This window comes from Delphinus delphis, chromosome 1 (assembly GCF_949987515.2).
Source record: "Delphinus delphis chromosome 1, mDelDel1.2, whole genome shotgun sequence".
Classification (NCBI taxonomy): domain Eukaryota; kingdom Metazoa; phylum Chordata; class Mammalia; order Artiodactyla; family Delphinidae; genus Delphinus; species Delphinus delphis.
The window spans coordinates 55,979,264-55,989,585 of record NC_082683.1 but is presented as its reverse complement, the minus strand read 5'-3'; positions in this window follow the sequence as shown (position 1 = coordinate 55,989,585).

Genomic DNA, 10,322 nt, shown 5'->3' with positions numbered 1-10,322 from the left:
AACAAAACTAAGAATAAGGACAAAAAAAGATTGGGAAAGAAATAGACATGTGGACCTAGACCAGAATAACTAACATGTGACTCAAGAGTTTCAGAAGGGGGCACAACTAAGGCACCTACCAGGCACCAGTGGGGGGACCACAGACACCTAATGGGACGGGAGGAACCCCCAGTGACCAGGTAGGACGTGGGGCATGGGAGGAGTGAAGGGAGCAGAGAAGTGGAGGGGGGATGGGGCTGGTGCCCCTGAGGGGCGGCTGGGGGAGGGGAAGGGATCCCACACCTGAAGGGGGAAATTGGGGAACCATTGGGAGGGTAGAGGATCAAAAGGGAGTGTGGCCAAGTCTCCCCTGCCCACTTGGGCCCCCAGGAACCTGCTGAGATGCCAGGCCTGATCCTCTGCCCACCAAGACCTGCTCCAGCCACGTGCATCCTGAGGGAGTGGGAGGGAGGGAAGGGGGAGCAAAAGTAAAGGCCGGACCTCTGGGACTGACACCCCTGAGGGGTGGCTGGGGGCGGGGAGGAGTTCCTACACCCAGTGGGATGCACCCACAGTTTGGGGTCCAGCGGCGATGGGGGAGACCCTTGGGGAGACGGTGGGGGAGTGGTGCGAAGGGAACGCGGCCAGTGCTTTCCCTGTCCACTTAAGCACTGGGGAGGCTGTTGGGCTCCTGGGCCTAATCCTCTGCCCTCGGAGTCTCCCTCCTGCTGTGCAGAACCCAAGCCCCACCCCTACACCCCCACCCAGAGCCCTATCTCTACACTCGGAGACCCCCTTCAGTGTGCTGGGCCTAAATCCCAACCACACACCCTCACTCAGGGCCCTACCTCCAAACTCAGGAACTTCACACTCCAGAGGCCCTCTTTTCTACATGCTGCATCTCCCCTTCCGTGCAGGTCCTAAGTAGAGGCCCCACCCCACACTTGAACATCACCCTGCCTAGGCCCCGCCTCAAGCTCAAACGTCACCCTTCCACCCACCTAGGCCCCTTCCCACCCTAAACCCTGCCCCACCTAAGTCCCACACCTGCCTAAACTCTGCCACCATAGACAAGGCTTTTTTTTCTTTCTTTCTTCCTCTTTTAGATTGGGGTTCTGTTTTACCTTGTTGATTCATTGTTGTTGATTCTTTTATATGGTTATTTTTCCTAATAAATCTTTATTTTTCTAATTTTATTTTATTCTTAATACTTTGTTATTGTTCTCTCCTTTTGGCTTGTTACCCCCCCTCCTTTTATTTTTTTCCTTTTTTCTTTTTTCTGTTGTGGTTTTATTTGACCTTGTTGCAGTTGTTTCAATTATAGTTTTATTTTACCTATTTTTTTTTAATCTTTCTAATTTTATTTTGTTTTTTATTCTTTGATATTGTACTGCTCCTTTTTTTCTTTCTTTCTTTTTTACCGTGCCACAAAGCTTGTGGGATATTGGTTCCCAGGCTGGAGGTTGGGCCCGAGCTCCTGTGGTGGGAGCTCCAAATCCAAACCACCTGACTAACAGAGAACCTCAGACCTCAGGGAATATTAATTGAAGTGAGGCCTCCTGGAGGTCCTCACCTGGCTGTATGCAACTGCATTCAAACTCCAGTGCTGGACGTCTCAGCCCAAACAACCACTAAGATAAGAATATAGCACCACCCATCAAAATAAATAAATAAATAAATAAATGGCAAAAAATATGTTACAGATGAAGGAGCAACATAAAAACCTACAAGACCAAATAAATGAAGACAAAATAGGCAACCTACCTGAAAAAGAATTCAGAGTAATGACAGTAAAGATGATCCAAAATCTCAGAAACAGAACGGAGGAAATACAAGCAACATTTAACAAGTATCTAGAAGAACTAAAGAGCAAACAAACAGATGAACAACACAATTACTGAAATTAAAAATACTCTAGAAGGAATCAATAGCAGAATAACTGAGGCAGAAGAATGGATAAGTGAGTTGGAAGATAAAATGGTGGAAATAACTACTGCAGAGCAGAATGAAGAAAACAGAATGAAAAGAATTGAGGACAGTCTTAGAGACCTCTGGGACAACATTAAATGCACCAATATTTGAATTATAGGGGTCCCAGAAGAAGAAGAGAAAAAGAAAGGGTGTGAGAAAATGTTTGAATAGATTATAGTCAAAAACTTCCCTAACACGGGAAAGGATATAGTCGATCAAGTCCAGGAAGCACAGAGAGTACCATTCAGAAAAAACCCAAAGAGAAACAGGCCAAGACACATATTAATCAAACTATCAAAAATTAAATACAAAGAAAAAATATTAAAAGCAGCAAGGAAAAGCAACAAATAACATACAAGGAATCCCCTTAAGGTTAGCAGCTGATCTTTCAGTAGAAACTCTGCAAGCCAGAGGGGAGTAGCAGGATATATTTAAAGTGATGAAAGGGAAAAATCTACAACCAAGACTACTCTACCCAGCAAGGATCTCATACAGATTCGATGGAGAAATTAAAACCTTTACAGACAAGCAAAAGTTAAGAGAATTCAGCACCACCAAACCAGCTTTACAACAAATGCTAAAGGAACTTCTCTGGGCAGGAAACACAAGAGAAGGAAAAGACCTACAAAAACAAACCCCAAACAATTAAGAAAATGGTAATAGGAACATACATATTGATAATTACCTTAAATGTAAATGGATTAAATGCTCCAACCAAAAGACATGTAGACTGGCTGAATGGATACAAAAACAAGACCCATATATATGTTATCTACAAGAGACCCACTTCAGACTTAGGGACACATACAGACTGAAAGTGAGGGGATGGAAAAAGATATTCCATGCAAATGGAAACCAAAAGAAAGCTGGAGTAGCAAATCTCATATCAGACAAAATAGACTTCAAAACAAAGAGTATTACAAGAGACAGAGAAGGACACTACATAACAATCAAGGGATCAATCCAAGAAGAAGATATAACAATTGTAAATATTTATGCACCCCACATAGGAGCACCTCAATACATAAGGCAAATGCTGACAGCCACAAAAGGGGAAATCAACAGTAACACAATAATACTAAGGGACTTTAACACCCAACTTTCACCAATGGACAGATCACCCAAGATGAAAATAAATAAGGAAACACAAGCTTTAAATGATACATTAAACAAGATGGATTTGAATGATATTTATAGGACATTTCATCCAAAAACAACAGAATACACTTTCTGCTCAAGTGCTCATGTAACATTCTCCAGGATAGACCACACCTGGGTCAGAAATCAAGCTTTGGTAAATTTAAGAAAATTGAAATCATATCAAATATCTTTTCTGACCACAATGCTACGAGACTAGATATCAATTACAGGAAAAGAACTGTAAAAAATACAAACACGTGGCAGCTAAACAATACGTTACTAAATAACCAAGATCATGGAAGAAATCAAAGAGGAAATAAAAAATTACCTGAAAAAAAATGACAATGAAAACATGACGACTCAAAACCTATGGGATGCAGCAAAAGCAGTTTTAAGACAGAAGTTTATAGCATTATAATCCTACCTCAAGAAAAAAGAAAAATCTCAAACAATCTAACCTTACACCTAAAGCAATTATAAAAAGAACAAAAAAACCCCAAAGATAGCAGAAGGAAAGAAATCATAAAGTTCTGATCAGAAATAAATGAAAAAGAAATGACGGAAACAACATCAAAGATCAATAAAACTAAAAGCTGCTCCTTTGAGAAGATAAACAAAATTGATAAACCACTAGCCAGACTCATCAAGAAAAAAAGGGAGAAGACTCAAATCAACAGAACTAAAAATGAAAAAGGAGTAACAATTGACTGCAGAAATACAAAGGATCATGAGAGATTACTACAAGCAACTATATGCCAATAAAATGGACATCCTAGAAGAAATGGACAAATTCTTAGAAAAGGACAAGCTTCCAAGACTGAACCAGGAAGAAATAGAAAATATAAACAAACCAATCACAGGCACTGAAATTGAACCTGTGATTAAAAATCTTCCAAAAAACAAAAGCCCAGGACCAGATGGCTTCACAGGCAAAGTCGATCAAGCATTTAGAGAAGGGCTAACTTCTCATACTCTTCCAAAATATAGCAGAGGGAGGAACACTCCCAAAGTCATTCTGCGAGGCCACCATCTAAAACCAAACAAAGATGTCACAAAAAAAGAAAACTATAGGCCAATATCTCTGATGAACATAGATGCAAAAATCCTCAAGAAAATACTAGCAAACAGAATCCAACAGCACATTAACAGGATCATACACCATGATCAAGTGGGGTTTATCCCAGGAATGCAAGGATTCTTCAATATATGCAAAGGAATCAATGTGATACACCATATTAACAAACTGAAGGAGAAAAACCATATGATCATCTCAATAGATGTAGAAAAAGCTTTTGACAAAATTCAACACCCATTTATGATAAAAACTTTCCAGAAAGCAGGCAGAGAGGGAACCTACCTCAGCATAATAAAGGCCATATATGACAAACCCACAGCCAACATCATCCTTAAAGGTGAAAAACTGAAACCATTTCCTCTAAGATCAGGAACAAGAAAAGGTTACCCACTCTCACCACTATCATTCAACATAGTTTTGGAAGTTTTGGCCATAGCAATCAGACAAGTAAAAGAAATCAAAGGAATCCAAATCAGAAAAGAAGAAGTAAAGCTGTCACTGTTTGCAGATGACAAGATACTATACATAGAGAACCCTAATGATGCTACCAGAAAACTACTAGAGCTAATCAGTGAATTTGGTAGACTAGCAGGATATAAAATTAATGCACAGAAATCTCTTGCATTCCTATACACTAATGATGAAAAATCTGAAAGAGAAATTAAGGAAACACTCACATTTGCCATTGCAACAAAAGAATAAAATACCTAGGAATAAACCTACCTATGGAGAAAAAAGACCTGTATGCAGAAAACTATAGGACACCAATGAAAGAAATTAAAGATGATACGAACAGATGGGGAGATATACCATGTTCTTGGATTGGAAAAATCAACATTGTACAAATGACTATACTACCTAAAGCAATCTACAGATTCAATACAATCCCTATCAAACTACCAATGGCATTTTTCACAGAACTAGAACAAAAAATTGCACAATTTGTATGGAAACCCCAAAGACCCCAAACAGCCAAAACAATCTTGCGAAGTAAAAATGGAGCTGGACGAATCAGGCTCCCTGGCTTCAGACTATACTACAATACTACAGTAATCAGGACAGTATGGTACTGGCACAAAACAAGAAATATAGATCAATGGAACAGGATAGAAAGTCCAGAGATAAACCCATGCACATATGGTCACCTTATTTTTTGATAAAGGAGGCAAAAAGTATACAATGGAGAAAAGACACCCTCTTCAATAAGTGGTGCTGGGAAAACTGGACAGCTATACGTAAAAGAATGAAATCAGAACACTTCCTAACACCATACACAGAAATAAACTCAAAATGGATTAAAGACCTAAATGTAAGGCCAGACAGTATGAAACTCTTAGAGGAAAACATAGGCAGAACTCTCTATGACATAAATAACAGCAAGATCCTTTTTGACCCACCTCCTAGAAAAATGGAAATAAATGGAAATAAAAACAAAAATAAACAAATGGGACCTAGTGAAACTTAAAAGCTTTTGCACAGCAAAGGAAACCATAAGCAAGACGAAAAGACAACCCTCAGAATGGGAGAAAATGTTTGCAAATGAAGACACTGACAAAGGATTAATCACCAACATATACAAGCAGCTCATGAAGCTCAATGTCAAAAAAACAAATAACCCAATCCAAAACTGGGCAGAAGACCTAAACAGACATTTCTCCTAAGAAGCTATACAGACTGCCAACAAACACGTGAAAAGTTGCTCAACATCACTAATCATGAGAGAAATGCAAATCAAAACTACAATGAGGTATCACCTCACACCTTTCAGAATGGCCATCATCAAATAATCTACAAACAATAAATGCTGGAGAGGGTGTGGAGAAAAGGGAACCCTCTTGCACTGTTGGTGGGAATATAAATTGATACAGCCACTATGAAGAACAGTATGGAGGTTCCTTAAAAACTAAAAATAGAACTACCATACGATCCAGCAATCCCACTACTGGGCATATACCCTGAGAAAACCATAATTCAAAAAGAGTCATGTACCACAGTGTTCACTGCAGCACTATTTACAATTGCCAGGACATGGAAGCAACCTAAGTGTCCGTCAATAGATGAATGGATAAGGAAGATGTGGCACATATATACAATGGAATATTACTCAGCCATAAAAAGAAACGAAATTGAGTTATTTGTAGTGAGGTGGATGGATTTAGAGGCTGTCTTACAGAGTAAAGTAAGTCAGAAAGAGAAAAACAAATACTATATGTTAACACATATATATGGAATCTAAAAACAAAATTGTTCTGATGAACCTAGGGCCACGACAGGAATAAAGCCGCAGACATAGAGAATGGACTTGAGGATGCAGGGAGTTGGAAGGGTAAACTGGGACAAAGTGAGAGAGTAACATTGACATATATACACTACGAAATGTAAAATAGATAGCTAGTGGGTAGCAGCTGCATAGCACAGGGAGATCAGCTCGGAGCTTTGCGACCACCTAGAGGGGTGGGATTAGGGGTGTTGGAGGGAGACACAAGAGGGAGGGGATATGGGGATATACATATGCATATAGCTGATTCATTTTGTTATACAGAAACTAACACAACATTATAAAGCAATTGTACTCCAATAAAGATGTTAAAAAACAAGTTTCACAAGGGAAGGATAAATAAAATGGGACGACATTGACATGTGAAGAAATAATGGCTGAGAATTTTCAAGTCTAATAAAACCTATTGGTGGTCAAATAAAAGAAGCTCAATGAATACCAATCTGGACAAGTAAAAAAGAAAGCACACCTAGACTTATAATAGTCAAACAACTAAAAACAAAAGATAAAGAGAAAAATCTTAAAAACAAATAAACAAGGAGAAATTACCTTAAGGAAACAACAATTAAAATGATGGCTAACTTCTCAACAGTAACAATGGATACCAGACACTGGAAGACAATAAAAAGACAACTTACAAAGATGGAAAATAACTGCAAACTTAGAATTCAATATTGAGCAAAAATATCTATCAAAATTGAAGATAAAATATAGATGTTCCCAAACAAAGCCTGAAAGAATTTGTCACAGCTGATCCACAGTACAAGAAAGTTCTTTTGGATGAAGGGAAATTATCCCAGATGGAAGCACAAAGATGCAAGAAGTAATAAACAAACAGTACAAAAGGGAAATTTGAAAGACTCGGTACTGCCTAAAGCAGCAATGTAACAATATTTTAGATGTTTATGAAATACACAGAAATAGGAGAGGGATTCGTTAAGTGTCTCTCAAAATTATTACATGTTAGAGAAGTGCAAAATAAACTCTAAGAAACCCTTACACACCATCAGACTGACTAAAATTCAAAAGGCTGACAGTATCAATGTTGATTAGGAATTGGTATATAAAGCAACAGAACTCTTCTACCTTACTGACAGCAGTGTAAATTAGTATGTATTTACATATGTATTTGGCAGTATGTATCTATTAAAGCTAAACTAAAACCTATCCTGTGATTCAGTGATTTTACTCAGGTATGAAGTATGTAAAAATTCATTAAGCTTACACTGAAGACTTGTGTACATTACAGTACATAAGTCATATCTTTTTTTTTTTTTTTTTTTTTTTTGCGGTACGCGGGCCTCTCACCGCTGTGGCCTCTCCCGCTGCGGAGCACAGGCTCCGGACGCGCAGGCTCAGCGGCCACGGCTCACGGGCCCAGTCGCTCCGCGGCATGTGGGATCCTCCCGGACCGGGGCACGAACCCGCGTCCCCTGCATCGGCAGGCGGACTCTCAACCACAGCGCCACCAGGGAAGCCCCATAAGTCATATCTTAATTAAGAAAACTTAGATCACATATATGAAAAATAATGATAAGAAAGCAATAAAATTATAATAGCCCAGTAGAAAATTAGGCAAAGAATAGGAAGGTAGAGAAAAACAAATGGCTTATAAACATGAAAATATGCTCAACTTCATTCATCAAGTTAAAATTAAAATAGCAAAAAGATACTTTAGACAATTTCAGTTGGTTTCTTACACTTGTAAGTTTCTTACACTTTCTTACACAAGAGTCCTGACAAGTAGATTTGTAAAAGTATGCCAAGACATAATTATGTATGAGAATGCTCACTTCAGTATTGTCCATAAAAATAAAAGATTAGAAACAACCTAAATGTTCACCAAGTTTGAATCATTTACATAAATCATTGTACTTTGATATAGTGGAATAACTATGTAACCATTAAAATAATAAAGTAGGTATATTTGAGTTTCTATGGAAATATCACTAAGATATATTAAGGGAAAAGGGTAATTTTATAACATCAAGCAGAATATGATCCCAACTATATAAAAACTTAAAATGTATGTGGTATAATAATAACAGGTTATTTTTAGGGAACAGGAACTAAAGATTGAGAATGGAGGGAGACAACAATTTTTATTTTATATTTCCATGTACTATTTGAAATTTTTTATGTTCATTTCACTTACATTTTAAAACTAAGCAAGGAGAACATATCTGAATCCTAGCCCAAATACTAGCCCCCAAACTCAAATTGCTAGAAAATTAAGTGATGAAACAAATGTTCACAAATGACTGTAAATCAAGATTTCTAAAGGAAGTAAAGAATCAAACTACAGAGCTCTTGATGTTTAAAATGAGTAATTTTTCATTGCAAGTGGCTGTAATGCCAGCAAGTATTTGGTGTGGGTGATATATTGAGAATACAGAGAGAATAACAGTAAAGAGAGACAGCTGGATCTAAAATGTTTACAAATCCCTTCCAAAGGCAAGGCATGTTTGTAACAATTTTAAAAACACAAATGCTAACAATGGGTAAAAATAATATAGTAACTATTCACATAAAATACAAGGATTACTTCATATTTTCCAAATCTTTGCTGAAAGTAGTAATCATACAAACATAAAATAATCCTAAAATAACTTAAACTCATAAAAATTTTACTTGGACTTTCCATTTCTCATATTTGATCTCATATCAATTCCAACATTGCTTATGATTTATAATGATAAAAATTTCATAGTCATAATTTACACGTCTTTCTTTATGACTTTAGGGACAAAAAAGGACAATTAGGCTAATTAAACTTTATAAAACAATTAGTGATGCATGTCTCAGCACTTATGTTTATAACGTTTATTAACATACCAATTGTGACTAAAGAGAAAGTGTTATCTGCATGCTAAATACTTAATGACAAGTTTAAAAAGTACAATATCTACAATATAAGTATTTCACTACAAAATTAAATATCTTCCAATTTTATTCTCAGTTCAGACTTTTTGAGTGGACATGTTATTTAAAATATCCTGTCAAAGATCCTTACAAAATTGAAGTTGATGCCATACATTTTACATATAATTAATTTTGAAAAATAGACAGCAACTTTCCACAATAAATATTGATTGATAAACTTTGTATAAAAATATTTCATTCAATATAAAAACCCATGAAAACAATTTCTTAATGTTCATACAAATGCAAGTAACAATATTTCAGTTCTAAAGCAGTCTGTTGTATTCTAAGCTGCTCTCCCAACATCATGATGAGGTACAGGAACACTTTCCAGCTTTAAACAATTGTTCAAGAAGGAGTAAAACTACTCACTTACCCAGTTTCTTTTTATAAACAGTTCTTCACATTTTTGGTAACTATGTTTAAATTTTTTTCTCAAATGTGGCTTCTTTTAATCATAATAGAGTGGACAATTTTAATTTTGTGTTTTAAAATTTGAGAATGTGTTTTCTCAATAGTAAACACTTTAGAAGAGTCTGTAACTATCAAGATGACCCTTGGAAGATGAAAAGTAGAACACATTTCTTTTAAAAACTACAGGAAATAATTTAGAGAGAGGTTTTTTTTCAGGCAAGTCTACGTGACATATGGTTGCAGTATGTCTTGATTCATTTAGCACGTCGTCCAAGCCCACGGGAGACCCGTGGGCACAACTCTTACAGCCTAATCTTTATATTGTGCCAACGAAAGTAGCTTTGGAATCTGGTATCAATTTGTGGAGGAAGTTTATCTTCTGTCAACTTATGAGTAGTTAAAATGGATATTCCTAAGAGAATATGACCATATGTTTGATATATGGAAAGAGGGAGTTGGTTTCATTGGAAATGGATGAGAGGAGGTAGAAGAATGTCATGCTTAGGGTCATAAAACCTTATTATAGGTCCAGGATCACCCACT